This window comes from Myotis brandtii, unplaced genomic scaffold, assembly GCF_000412655.1.
Source record: "Myotis brandtii unplaced genomic scaffold, ASM41265v1 scaffold131, whole genome shotgun sequence".
Lineage (NCBI taxonomy): Eukaryota > Metazoa > Chordata > Mammalia > Chiroptera > Vespertilionidae > Myotis > Myotis brandtii.
The window spans coordinates 1,415,750-1,427,352 of record NW_005354632.1 but is presented as its reverse complement, the minus strand read 5'-3'; the positions used below and the strand labels follow the sequence as shown (position 1 = coordinate 1,427,352).

The 11,603-nt window shown below is 42.1% G+C and overlaps 1 long non-coding RNA gene across 1 annotated transcript in view; it reads left to right on the top strand.

Moving 5' to 3' along the window:
* The window catches only part of LOC106725041, a 20,506-nt gene that overhangs the window by 2,035 nt on the left and 6,868 nt on the right, over positions 1–11,603 (top strand). The window contains exon 2 of the long non-coding RNA XR_001360897.1: positions 10,336–10,342. This is a non-coding gene — a long non-coding RNA (uncharacterized LOC106725041). The remainder of the gene's footprint in view (positions 1–10,335; positions 10,343–11,603) is intronic.

Genomic DNA, 11,603 nt, shown 5'->3' with positions numbered 1-11,603 from the left:
GGTGGTGGGGAAGAGCATAGGCTTTGGATCCAGCAGAATTTGACTACAGCCTACTTTGACTAATACGACAGTGGACAATAACAATGGACAATTTAACCCCCTTGAGCTTCCCTTTTCTCTACCGTGAGCAGTGATAATAGCAGTGACCGTGAGGGATTGTTGCCATTATTAACCGAACAGCACATATTCAGTGACTCGTGAAAGGCCTAACGTATATTGGATGCTAATCTAATATTTCATTTCTCTTTGCTCTTCCTTCATGCTTTCTTTAATCCCTTCTTTCTTTGCCATTTATTGGGCAAGGGGGTATTTGAAATAATAATGAGAGTGGAAAATTTTGTCTAAGGAGACAGGATGTAGCAGAATTTCCGATCTTGAGAAGCTCTCCCTTGATCTTGAGGTGCGGCAAGAAGGGAGAGGCAGGAGAAAGGAAGAGAAGTCACCCCTAAAGGCCCACGTCTTGCCAACAGTTTGGTTTTGCTGATTTCGTTACAGGGAGTGGATGTAGAGATACGAAGGTGTTTAGTTACTTCTCCCCCCACAAATGGCTACTCTCAGAGTGACGGATGCAGGACGGTCTTCATTTGCTGTGATCTTCCCCAGGATGCAACAGACAGAGTGTCTTCTACCAACAGTTTCTGGAGCTACTCATGTTATTTTCTTTCCAAGGAAGGAAAACAAAACCAAAGGAAGGGGGCAGTCAGGGGGCTCAGCAGCCTGTGGCCGCTGCTGTGGGAGGTGCAACAACCCAGGTTCCCAGCTGAGCAGGATCCAATATCTGAAATGAAACAAAAGCAGTTATTAAGCCCAAGCATTGCAGGGCGAGGTTGGCCCGTGCCCTTACTTTCCAGACGAGGACGCTGTCACTGCCGAGAAGGCAGGCGAAGAGTGGGCGCACCTCGGGGCAGGGCTCTTGGATTCTCTTCTCTCTGTGAGTGTGGAGAGTGTTTGCTGGCCCAGGGAGCACTCCTTGGGAGGGACTGGCATTGGTTCGGAACGGAATGGTTGGTGTGGAGAGGCACGGACGAGGAGGAACACCCCGGGGCAGCGGAACCCAAAGGGCCACTTGTAGCCAATTACAAATGGGAGGCAGGTGTAAAAAAAAAATGAAGAAAACTAGACGAGAGGATAAAGGTTTGAACTCTGAGTGGACAAAGGCAAGAAGGAGATCGAGTGGAAATCTTTCATGAGGGCGATCACAGAAAAGAAGGTATTTGTCAGGCCCAAGAACCAAGGTTTGTCAGCAACGAGGAAGGGAAGGGAATTAGAGGAGGGGAAGAGGAGGGGCGTTATGATGGCAGCTAACATTTACGGGTGCTTACCACCTGTCAGGCATTCTTTCAGGGTACAGTGCCTACCTCTGTATTTACTTACTTAACTCTTACAATGGGTCTGTGAGGCTGACGGCAGGCCAGATAGTTTCAGGCTCCAAGAATTAGCGATGGTCTTGGTCTGACAAATAGAGATGCAATGTGATGTCAATTAAAAAGGGAAAGTGCAGGAGCTGGGTTCAAGATCCAGCCCAATTACTTCTGCCAGGATTGCCCGGAAGGGTACCTTCAGACAAACAGTTTAAACTTCCTGACTCTCAGGGATCAGCCCTAAATTCATCTTCATTGAACGTTTTCTCACAGTCCTGGAAATGACTGAAGACTGCCTGCTAGTCCCCTGCCTGTCATCCAGTTGACCTTGAACCTAGGTATCAATATGTCTGAAGTTAAAAGAGCGGAAGAAATGATCCCTAAGATTCCTTCTAGTGAAAAAATCCAGTTAATGCCTTTTATCCGTTTCCCCCCTGAGCTGAGCCTTTTATTCAGATGTTTCGGAACCAGGAACAAATAAATATAACTGTATGCTATAATTTGTAGCACAGAAAATCTGCTTTTGATTATAAAATTTGGATTCAGAATGAGAAGTCATGGCAGTCTGTAGGGGTGGAAACAGAAGGGGGTGGCGTATAAATAAAACTGAAGCCTCCTACTCCTCTGTGTGAAGTCAATAGACAGCGCTCAACACTGGAAAATAGAGATGTGGCGATCCAAGAATGTTATCGAGAGATAAGGAGGTAAATGCCACAAGATTCGGCTGGCGACTTAAAAGTGGTTGAGTCTGGAGAAAAGAGAGCTGTTAGTCTTTGTAACAAGGTTATTAAAAATATCAACTGTTTGCCAAACCGGTTGGGCTCAGTGGATAGAGCGTCGGCCTGCGGACTGAAGGGTCCCAGGTTCGATTCCGGTCAAGGGCATGTGCCTTGGTTGCGGGCACATCCCCAGTGGGAGGTGTGCAGGAGGCAGCTGCTCGATGTTTCTCTCTCATCGATGTTTCTAACTCTCTATCCCTCTCCCTTCCTCTCTGTAAAAAATCAATAAAATATATTAAAAAAAAAAAGAAAAGAAAAACTTCCAAAAAAGCTGATTTAAATAAAAGAGCCCATGTGGTTAATTACCATTCTAAAAAAAAATATCAACTGTTTGAACTATATGCCTTTAAAACTTTGATAAAAATAAAAACCGAAATAAAATACTCTTAAAAAACCCAAAACATAAAAACCTCTTGGGTGAGAGAATTGAAGCTTTGGTGGGAGCATGAACGGAAATTAGATGAGGTTGCTGGTAGTTGATATAGGGTAAGACCATGTGACATTGTAAGCCACGATGAGAATTTTAGTCTTTATTCTGAAATTTGCTAAAAAACAAAACAAACAAACAAAAACCACACACACACACACACACACACGAAAAATACAAAAACCAGAAATAATTTAAGCAGAGATGTGACATGATTGGATTTGCATTTGAAAAACAACCATTTGACTCCCCCATAAGACTAGGAACTCCAAGAGAAGAGGGATTCAGACAGTTACTGTAACCCTAGAGGCAGGGACTCTCAATAAATAATCAATGAATGAATGGAAGTCCATTTCCTTCCCCATATCTCAGTTTCCTCATCTGTAAAATGGGGAGAATAAACCTGCTTCTTACCTTGTTAGCCCTTTAAAAAAAACTACCCCCAGGAATATTGGGGAAACAAATGATATAATAAATATAAAATATCGTGAGCAACTTATGAAGCACCACCCTTTAAAGGAAGGGTAGCGAAAACATTCTGGTAAATTAAGGAGTAGCACATCTGCAAATTAAATAAAATATAAATGTCTACTCTAGCTTATGAGAGTAGAAGAATTATCCAGAATGAAATAGGGAGGGACTTCGAGTCCACCTCAGAATGGGAAGGTCTTTGAAAACTTGATTCCTAAAATTGTTTTTCCATTTGCATTTAATGATGTTTAGAGAGAAATCAATGTTTTCTTCTGGGGAGCACACTATAAATGCAGCCTAGTCAATATGTCAGGGTGTGTGTGTGTGTGTGTGTGTGTGTGTGTATACATTGCATATTTATAATGTTAGTCTAGTTTATAAAGAAATTTATATGAGCAGTAGGAATTTGTCATAAGCAATAAAATCTTTTATGTGGATTCTTTCCCATTCTTTCCAAGGGATTTCTCAGGACTTTTTTCCACAACTCAGTTTAAAACTCAAGAGAGTCCCCATTGCAGATTTTTCCCAGCTGCCCCGCCTATGAGTAGAAGGTGGCCATTGCTGGTGCTCTTTGCTGATTGAATGAGGACTTTCGGCATCCATGGTCTTTTGTAGGCTGGCAGGTCTGGAAGATTGGGGGAAACATTCCCAATACATTATTAATGACTGAATTCAGGTGTTCACAGAACAAAAAAGGTCATAGAAATATTGAATTTTGCATGGCTGGCGTGGCTCAGTGGTTGAACGTCGACCTGTGAACCAGGAGGTCACGGTTCGATTCCTGGTCAGGGCACATGCCTGGGTTGCAAGCTCAATTCCTAGTGTGGGGCATGTAGGAGACAGCTGATCAATGATTCTCTCTCATCACTGATGTTTCTATGTCTATGTCTATCTCTCCCTTCCTCTCTGAAATCAATAAAAATATTTTTTTTAAAAAAAGAAAAGAAATATTTAATTTCTCCTAGTAGGTTACTGTGGAAAGGGCCAGCCTCATACCTTGGAGGTCAGGGTCTACCATGAGGTATAATTTGAAGTGTGTCAAAGGCCTCCCTTGCCTCACTCCATCTCCCACTGATCGAGCTGGGTACTTCTAGCCTAAAGTTTACACTCTGTCTTTGTGGCACCCAAATATTCTTACTCTTCATCGACAAAGGATGCATAACAATAACAGCGAACAATTATTCCGTCCTTACTATGCCGGAGGCTAAAACTCTGTAGAGTAAAAGTTGTTATTGGGGGGAAAAACAATAAGCAAACCAAGTCTTTATTAAATAGAAAACATTAATCCTAATGAAAATATTTTCAATAAAATGAAAAGAATGATGGAAATTTTTGGAATGTCTTATCAGTACTTATAAGAAATTTTCTATGAGCATAACCAATGGACATAAGACACTGGGGGGGGTAGGGGAAGCCGGGGTATTGTCAAGGGCGGGGAAAAAAAGGACACATATGTAATACCCTTTGTAATGCTTTAAGCAATAAAAAAAATAAAATAAAAAAAAAATATTTCAGGAAAAAAAAAAAAAGAAATTTTCTTAAGTGAATTTACAATAGAAAATTCTTTCCTTATAAAAATGTGTTAGTAAAAAAAAATGTGTTAGTGTCTTCATTTTATTCAGTCTCATCTTTAAGTTTGTTCTCAGATGTTCTGCGCAAAAGAAGCCAGTACAAAAGTCTGCCACTGAATGCTGTTACATAGGCATTCAATGACTTGCCCACGCAACAAACGTTTCTTGAGTACCTACCCTGTGCCAGACATCATGGCAACAAACAAATGGCTGCATGCTAAGTAGAAGATGATTGAGACGTTGTCCATGCACTTAAAAGAGTCAGTGGAGAAGACAGGTATGAAAATAGCTAATTGTAGAGGAATAAGATCAAGGCAGTGATAGAGATAAGCACAAGGAATCATGGGTATACCGAGAAGAGGCACCCGACAGGCCTGGTACAGAAAATCTAGCTAAGAGGCCTCTGTTGTCTTTCAGGTACTTCTCAGATAGAGCTGTTTAAGTTCTACGCTGCTAAAAAGAATTTAATAAACTTTGGTTTTGAGATACTTTTAGACTAACACGCAGGTGTAAGAAATAACAGAGAACCTGCGTACCCTTTACCCAGTGTCTTAGTCTGCTAGGGTTGCCATAACAAAATATCACATTATTTATAACCGTTGGGGTTGGCTTTTAGTCAGCATAGTTCTCTGAAGATTCATCCAGGTTGTGCATGAATCACCAATTCATTCCTTGTTGGTGTTAAGTAAGGAACCCACAGCACGGGGTAGCACATTTTCTTTAACTGTTCTCCTGTTGAAAGGTCTGGGTTGTTACCAGTTTGGGGCATTCCAAACAAAGTGACTATGACGATTTGTATATGGGTTTTGTGTGAAAATAGCGTCTCGGTTCTCTGGAGTAAATGCCCAGAGTGCAATTGCTGGGTTGCATGGTAGCCACGTGCTTGGTCTTTACAGAAACTGCCAAACTGTTTTCTTTAATGACTGTACCATTTTGCATATTCGCCCGCGGTGTATGAGTGATCCAACTTCTTCATATCCTAGTCATCATCTGATGTTGCCACTATTTTTTATTTTAGTCATTCTGATAGGTGTGTAGTGATATCTCCTTGTGGTTTTAATTCGCATTTCCCTAATGACTGATGGTGTTGAACAAGTTGTCATGTGCTTATTTGTCATCTGTATAGCCTCTTCAGTGAAAGGTCTGTTCATTCATGTCTTTCGCGCATTTTTCTAATTGGATTGTTGTTGTTTTTTAAGGTTCTGTTTTCAGAGATTTTAAAAATATATTCTAGATACTAGTCTTTTGTTAGATTATATGTGCTTAGCAAATGTTTCCTTTCAGCCTTTGGCTTGTCTTTTTATTCTCATAACGAGGTGTTTTACTGAGCCAACATTTAAATTTTTATTAAATCCATGTCATCATTTTTTTTCTTTTATGGATCGTGCTTTTGGTGTCAAGTCTAAGAACTTGGCCTTGCCCGGATCCCAAAGATTTTTCTTTTTTTTTCCTAAATTTTTCATAGTTTAACATGTTACATTTAAGCTCATGATCTATTCTGAGTTTATTTTTGTAGAAGGTATGAGAGTTAGATCAAGGTTCATTATTTTGCCCTTTGATGAGCAATTGTTCCAACATTGTTTGTTTAAAGGCTATTTTCCCTTTATTGGATTGCTTTTAAACATTGTCAAAATCAGATCGGAATATTTGTTTGAGTCTATTTCTGGGTTCTTGATGCTTTTCTCTTGACCTACCTCTCCACAAGCATCACATAGCCTTGCTTACCCTCCTTCTATAACAAGTCATAAAATGGGAAGATGGATCCTCACGTTTGACTCTTCTTTCTAAAAATTGTTTTGGCTATCCCAGCTCCTTGGCATCTCCATATGACTTTTAGAATAACCTTGTATAGGTCTACAAAAGGTCTTGCAGGGAACTGAATATGAATTGTATTAAACTTGTGTATCGGTATGGGGAGAATGGGCCTCTTTACTAAGTTGGCTCTTCCAATTTATGAATATGCTATGTCTCTCCATTTGTTTTTATTTTCTTTGATCAATATTTTGTAGTTTTCAGTATACAAGTCCTATACATGTTTTTTATATTTACACCTATTTCGGTTTGTTTTTTTTTTGAATGGTTGTAAATGGTGTGGTGTTTTTAATTCCAGTATCAATGTGTTCATTGTTAGTGTGCAGAAATACAGTTAATTTTGTATGTTTATCTTGTAGCCTGTGACTTTGTGAAGCACACGTATTGGTTCTCTAGGGGACTTCTTTTGTTGATTCCTTAAGATTTTCTTCATAGACAATTGTGTAATCTGCAAAGAGGAACAATACGTTTTCCTCCCTTCCTTCAATCTTTCCTTCCTTCCTTTCTTTGATCTGTATGCCATTTACTTCCCTTCTTGCCTATTGCGCTAGCTAAAACTTCCAGAAATATATTGTATAAAAGTGATGACAGAAGATAACCTTGCCTTGTTTCTGATCTTAGAGGGAAAGCATTTGGTCTTTCATCATTAAGAATTATGTTAACTGTAGATATTTTTGTAAGTGCTCATTGTCAAGATGAGGAAGTTCCTTTCTATTCCTAGTCTCATAGTTTTGATCATGAATGGGTGTTGAATATTGTAAAAAACTTTTTTACTATCAATTAAGATGACCGAGTGATCTTTCTTAAGCCTATTAATAAGGTGGATTATGTTGATTGATTTTCAGATAATGAACCAGCCTTTCATCTCTGGAACAAATCCCACTCTCATGGAATATAATTCTTTCTATATATTATTAAACTCTATTTGCTAATCTTTTGCTTCTACATTCATGAGGTATATTGGTTTATAGTGTGTGTGTGTCTGTGTGTGTATGTGTGTGTTTTGTACTGTCAATGTCTGATTTTAGTGTCATGGTAATACTTTTTTATAAAATAAGGGGGAAATCTTCCCTCCACTTCTGTTTTCTGTAAGATATTTTGTAGAGTTCATTCTTTTTTAAACATTTGATAGAAATCTGGATCCAGAGATTTCTGTTGGGGGGGAGATTTTAAATAATGAATTTGATTTCCTTAATAGTTAGCTATCTCATATTGGGTGAGTTTTGTTAGTTTGTGCTCTTTGAGGAATAGGTTCATTTCACCTAAGTTATTACATTTACATGCGCAGAATTGCTTGTAATATTCCTTTATTATCCTTTTGATGTGTGCAGGGTCTGTAGTGATGTCACATGCAGGGAATGCCAGGTAATACATCGTCCAGTTAAGAGAATCAACTTTCCAGGGAGCTCAGGGCTCAGAGAGGGAAGGGTCTTTGCCGACTGTCAAGCAGGGGGTGTGGCAAACCTGCAGGTGTTTGGGCTCCCATTCCTTTGCTCGTCCCTGTAGCTGAGGCGGGTGGGGGAGAGCCTCAGAGGGTGAGCTCATCATTGGTGTGGACATATAGTGAGGAAAGGTGAAGAGACATCAACAGGACAGCACAGCAGTGTAATCCATCTCTACAAAGAAGAAGGTTCCACCCGGAGAGAAGATGAATGCAGCCTCCCCTTCCTCTGCGTGGCCTCCAGAAGCCACTCAAGCCAAGGGAAGAACAGGTCCAAGGCTTCAGAGTAGTATGTGTTCCCACTGGGAAATCGATTTCCTCTGCTCAGTCACTGTTTCGTACATGGCATCTAAACGGAGGGATCTCACGGTGCCTGCTGGAGGGCGAGCCATTTGGAGGTCCCTCAGGGCAGGCACGGAGCAGAGCTGATTTATGGCACCGGCGCAGGCATTACCGCAAGCATGAGGACCAGGCAGAGGAAATGCCACAGCAGCCGAGGCCGGCATTCCCGCCTGTCAGCAAACACTGCGGGTTGGGAAGGCTGCTGCAAGCCCAGTGTGCACGGCCCTCCTGCCCGGGCAGGGCCTCCGACAACACTTTCCTGTGAGAGACCTGGGCTCTGGGGAGGCCGCTTCCTGCTGCGTCACCATGATGTGACCACAAGGGTGGGAACCGGGCCCAGGAAAACTTCCTCCTGCACTGGGTCGACCCTTGTGCAGAATATTGGCTCCGAGCTGAGTGCTTTTCCCTGAGATATCAGGGCCTCTGTCACCCCGCCCTGAGGGGCCCCGCTGACCACTGCCCTGCCAGGATCCGTCTAACTGCACCCTGGGGACTCGAGGTCTCAGAACCGGCCAGTGGCAGGACCTCTCTGTGTCCCCAGGCCAAGGGGACCAGATTTTAAAAATTTGATGACTCCAGTGCATGGGAATTCAAGGGTCTCTCATGTTATCAACAAAGCAAACAAATAAAAATATGAATAAAATGTCAATTAGAACAAAAAATGTTAGTGAGAGTAGTCCAATTACATTGATTTTTTTTCCTTTTCTTCATTGCATTTTCCAAGTTTTATAATGTTTTTGTTTTGGAAAAATAAGCTTTATTAAGGAAAAATGATCAGAATGACAATGAATTGAATCAATCTTATACTCTTCAGGGGACTGAAAGATACTACTAGTAACTGAAGTCTTTTTTTAAAAAAAGTATTTTTATTGATTTTTTACAGAGAGGAAGGGAGAGGGATAGAGTTAGAAACATTGATGAGAGAGAAACATCAATTCAGCTGCCTCCTGCACACCTCCTACTGGGGATGTGCCCACAATCAAGGTATATGCCCTTGACCGGAATTGAACCTGGGACCCTTCGGTCTGCAAGCCAACGCTCTATCCACTGAGCCAAACCAGTTAGGGAGTAACTGAAGTCTTATAAATGAGAACACCAAGAGGACTGCAGGACCTTTTCTTTCTCTGAGCCAGGTCACCAAGACCTCAGATGTCATGTCATGAAATCCTCACATTTCTTAACGAAGGAGTCATCTTGGATAGCTTCCTCACTGTCACATAAGACACAAGACCACCAGTCTAAAGCCTCCCTTGCAATCTGGTAAGAAAATTGTACAATCTTTACCTATTAAGAAGGACGATGGCACAGTGATAGCAGTCATTTATTGAGCACTTGCTGGATGCCAGCAGGGTGCTCAGGTACTCTACCTAGGTCTTTAATCCTTACAATAAGAATTAATGGGGTATGGTGTAGGGTTACTCAGACCTCTGGGCTTGAATCCTGCCTCCTCCATTTGTGAACTCTGTGACTTGATTGCCTACTTACCCTGTTTCAGCTTCCTCATCTATAAAAACAAAAAAGTGACAATACTACCTACCTGGTAAAGTTCTGGTGAAAATTAAATGGGATACCTCTGGTCAAACACAAAGTACGAAGCTCAGCGTCAAGTGAGAATGCCATGCATGCTGCTTATTATCATCCTCATCTCAGAGTATGGCAGGGGTAGGGGTGCAATGAGATGTTCCTGCCCTTGTAGAGTTTATTTGACTGTGAAATAGATAGGACTCGAGCTAATGAGTGCCTACATCCCCAGGTTTCCAGACCAAGCCCCAATTGAGTGTTGTTTTTGCTCAGCCACTGCGAGTGGGAGCTTTGAGGAGAGCAAGTTGAAGGACACTGATAGCCCTTTGGGTGGAGGACACCTCACAGTCTACCATGACCTTCAACTCAGGTTCCAGAGATCAGCAGTACCATCTCTATCGCGTGGCTAAAGCTGTCAGGAAAGACCACTGCCTGATGGGAACATCCTTCCTGGCAGAGGAAGGTTCCAGTGGGTGCATCTATTGCCTTTCGAATGGCTTTGTAACATTAATACCAGAAAAGTTGCAGTCTCCCCATCGGAAGCCTCTGAAGTGGGGACAAGGAAGAGGGGACGAAACGGAATCTCTCTGGGAGCTTTTCCCACATTCAGGATCTGGGTTGCTAGGTGTCCACATAAAATATCCTCATCAGAGAAAAGGGGAAGCTGGACCCATCTTACCGAAAGCTTTATCCAGCTGTTTGTGGAAGTTAGTGCCTTGGAGAAACAAAACAGAGGCAAAGACAGCCCTGCTTGGATTTTACAGCCAGAAGCCCCACAACACAAAACTACTTGGCAACCTTGATCCATAGACTTGCTCTTACTTCTCAGTCATGAGTCTGCTCAACCCAAGGCAAGTCCCTCCAGGCCACTGAGACGTTTCAGTCATTCGTTGGGTCCAAGTGAACAATTTAAAGGGCTCCATCTCTGTGCCTTCTTACTCTCTACCCTCTTCCTAGGTGAGGTCATCTATGCCATTGGGTTTTACCTATCACATACGATCTGTCTTAAAAAATATAGATACTACAGTTAAGGAAAAACTCTGTATAACTCACCAAACGTTTTTCCCTAAGCTCCAGACACATTTGATTAGTTAGGAATTCTTTTAGTTGCAAGTAACAACAATAATATTCAACTTACAACCTTCCTGGGTACCCCACATTTCTGTTTCCCTGGCTTTTAGGAGTAGCCAGATGACTCAGTTCTAGCCAATGGAACGTGAGTGGACGCGACCTGTGCCTTTTACAGGCCTGGCCCACAAAACCTCCCAAAAGGGTGTCTCTGTCCTCTCCCCTCTCTGCTAAGTGTGATTCTGTGTCCCAAGCAGCCTTAGCAGCTACATATTGAAAACAGCAGAGCTCCCATTAGCTCGTGTCCCTGAGCTTTCCATTCCCCCACCCCCAGCCTGGACCACTCAGAAACAAGAAACAATCATTTTTGGAAACAATTCATTACCCTAATATATCTTATCCTAAAGAAAACAAATGCTTTAAGCTAACAGAACTTTTTCTCTTTCTAAACAAGAAGTTCAGAGGTAGTAGATGCTAGTACTTACTCAAATGCTCAAGGATGCCACCCAGGGAGCAGGCTGTCACTCTCTGCTCCACCATCCTCATTGGCTTTACTCTCATGCTCTTGTCTCATGGTCATGAGAAGGCTGCCACAAGGGGATGTTGGATATGGGAATTATGCTCACCTCTGGGCAGGAAGAGGAAGAAATGAGGAAAGGGTTATTTCCCCAGTTAACTTGTGTTTTGATTTATCAAGGAAAGACCCTCATTGTGTTTTTTCCTCTCCCCTCTTCCTCCTCCTCCTCCTCCTCCTCTTCCTCCTTCTCATTCTCCTTCTCCTCCTCCTCCTCCTTCCTCTTCCTCTTCCTC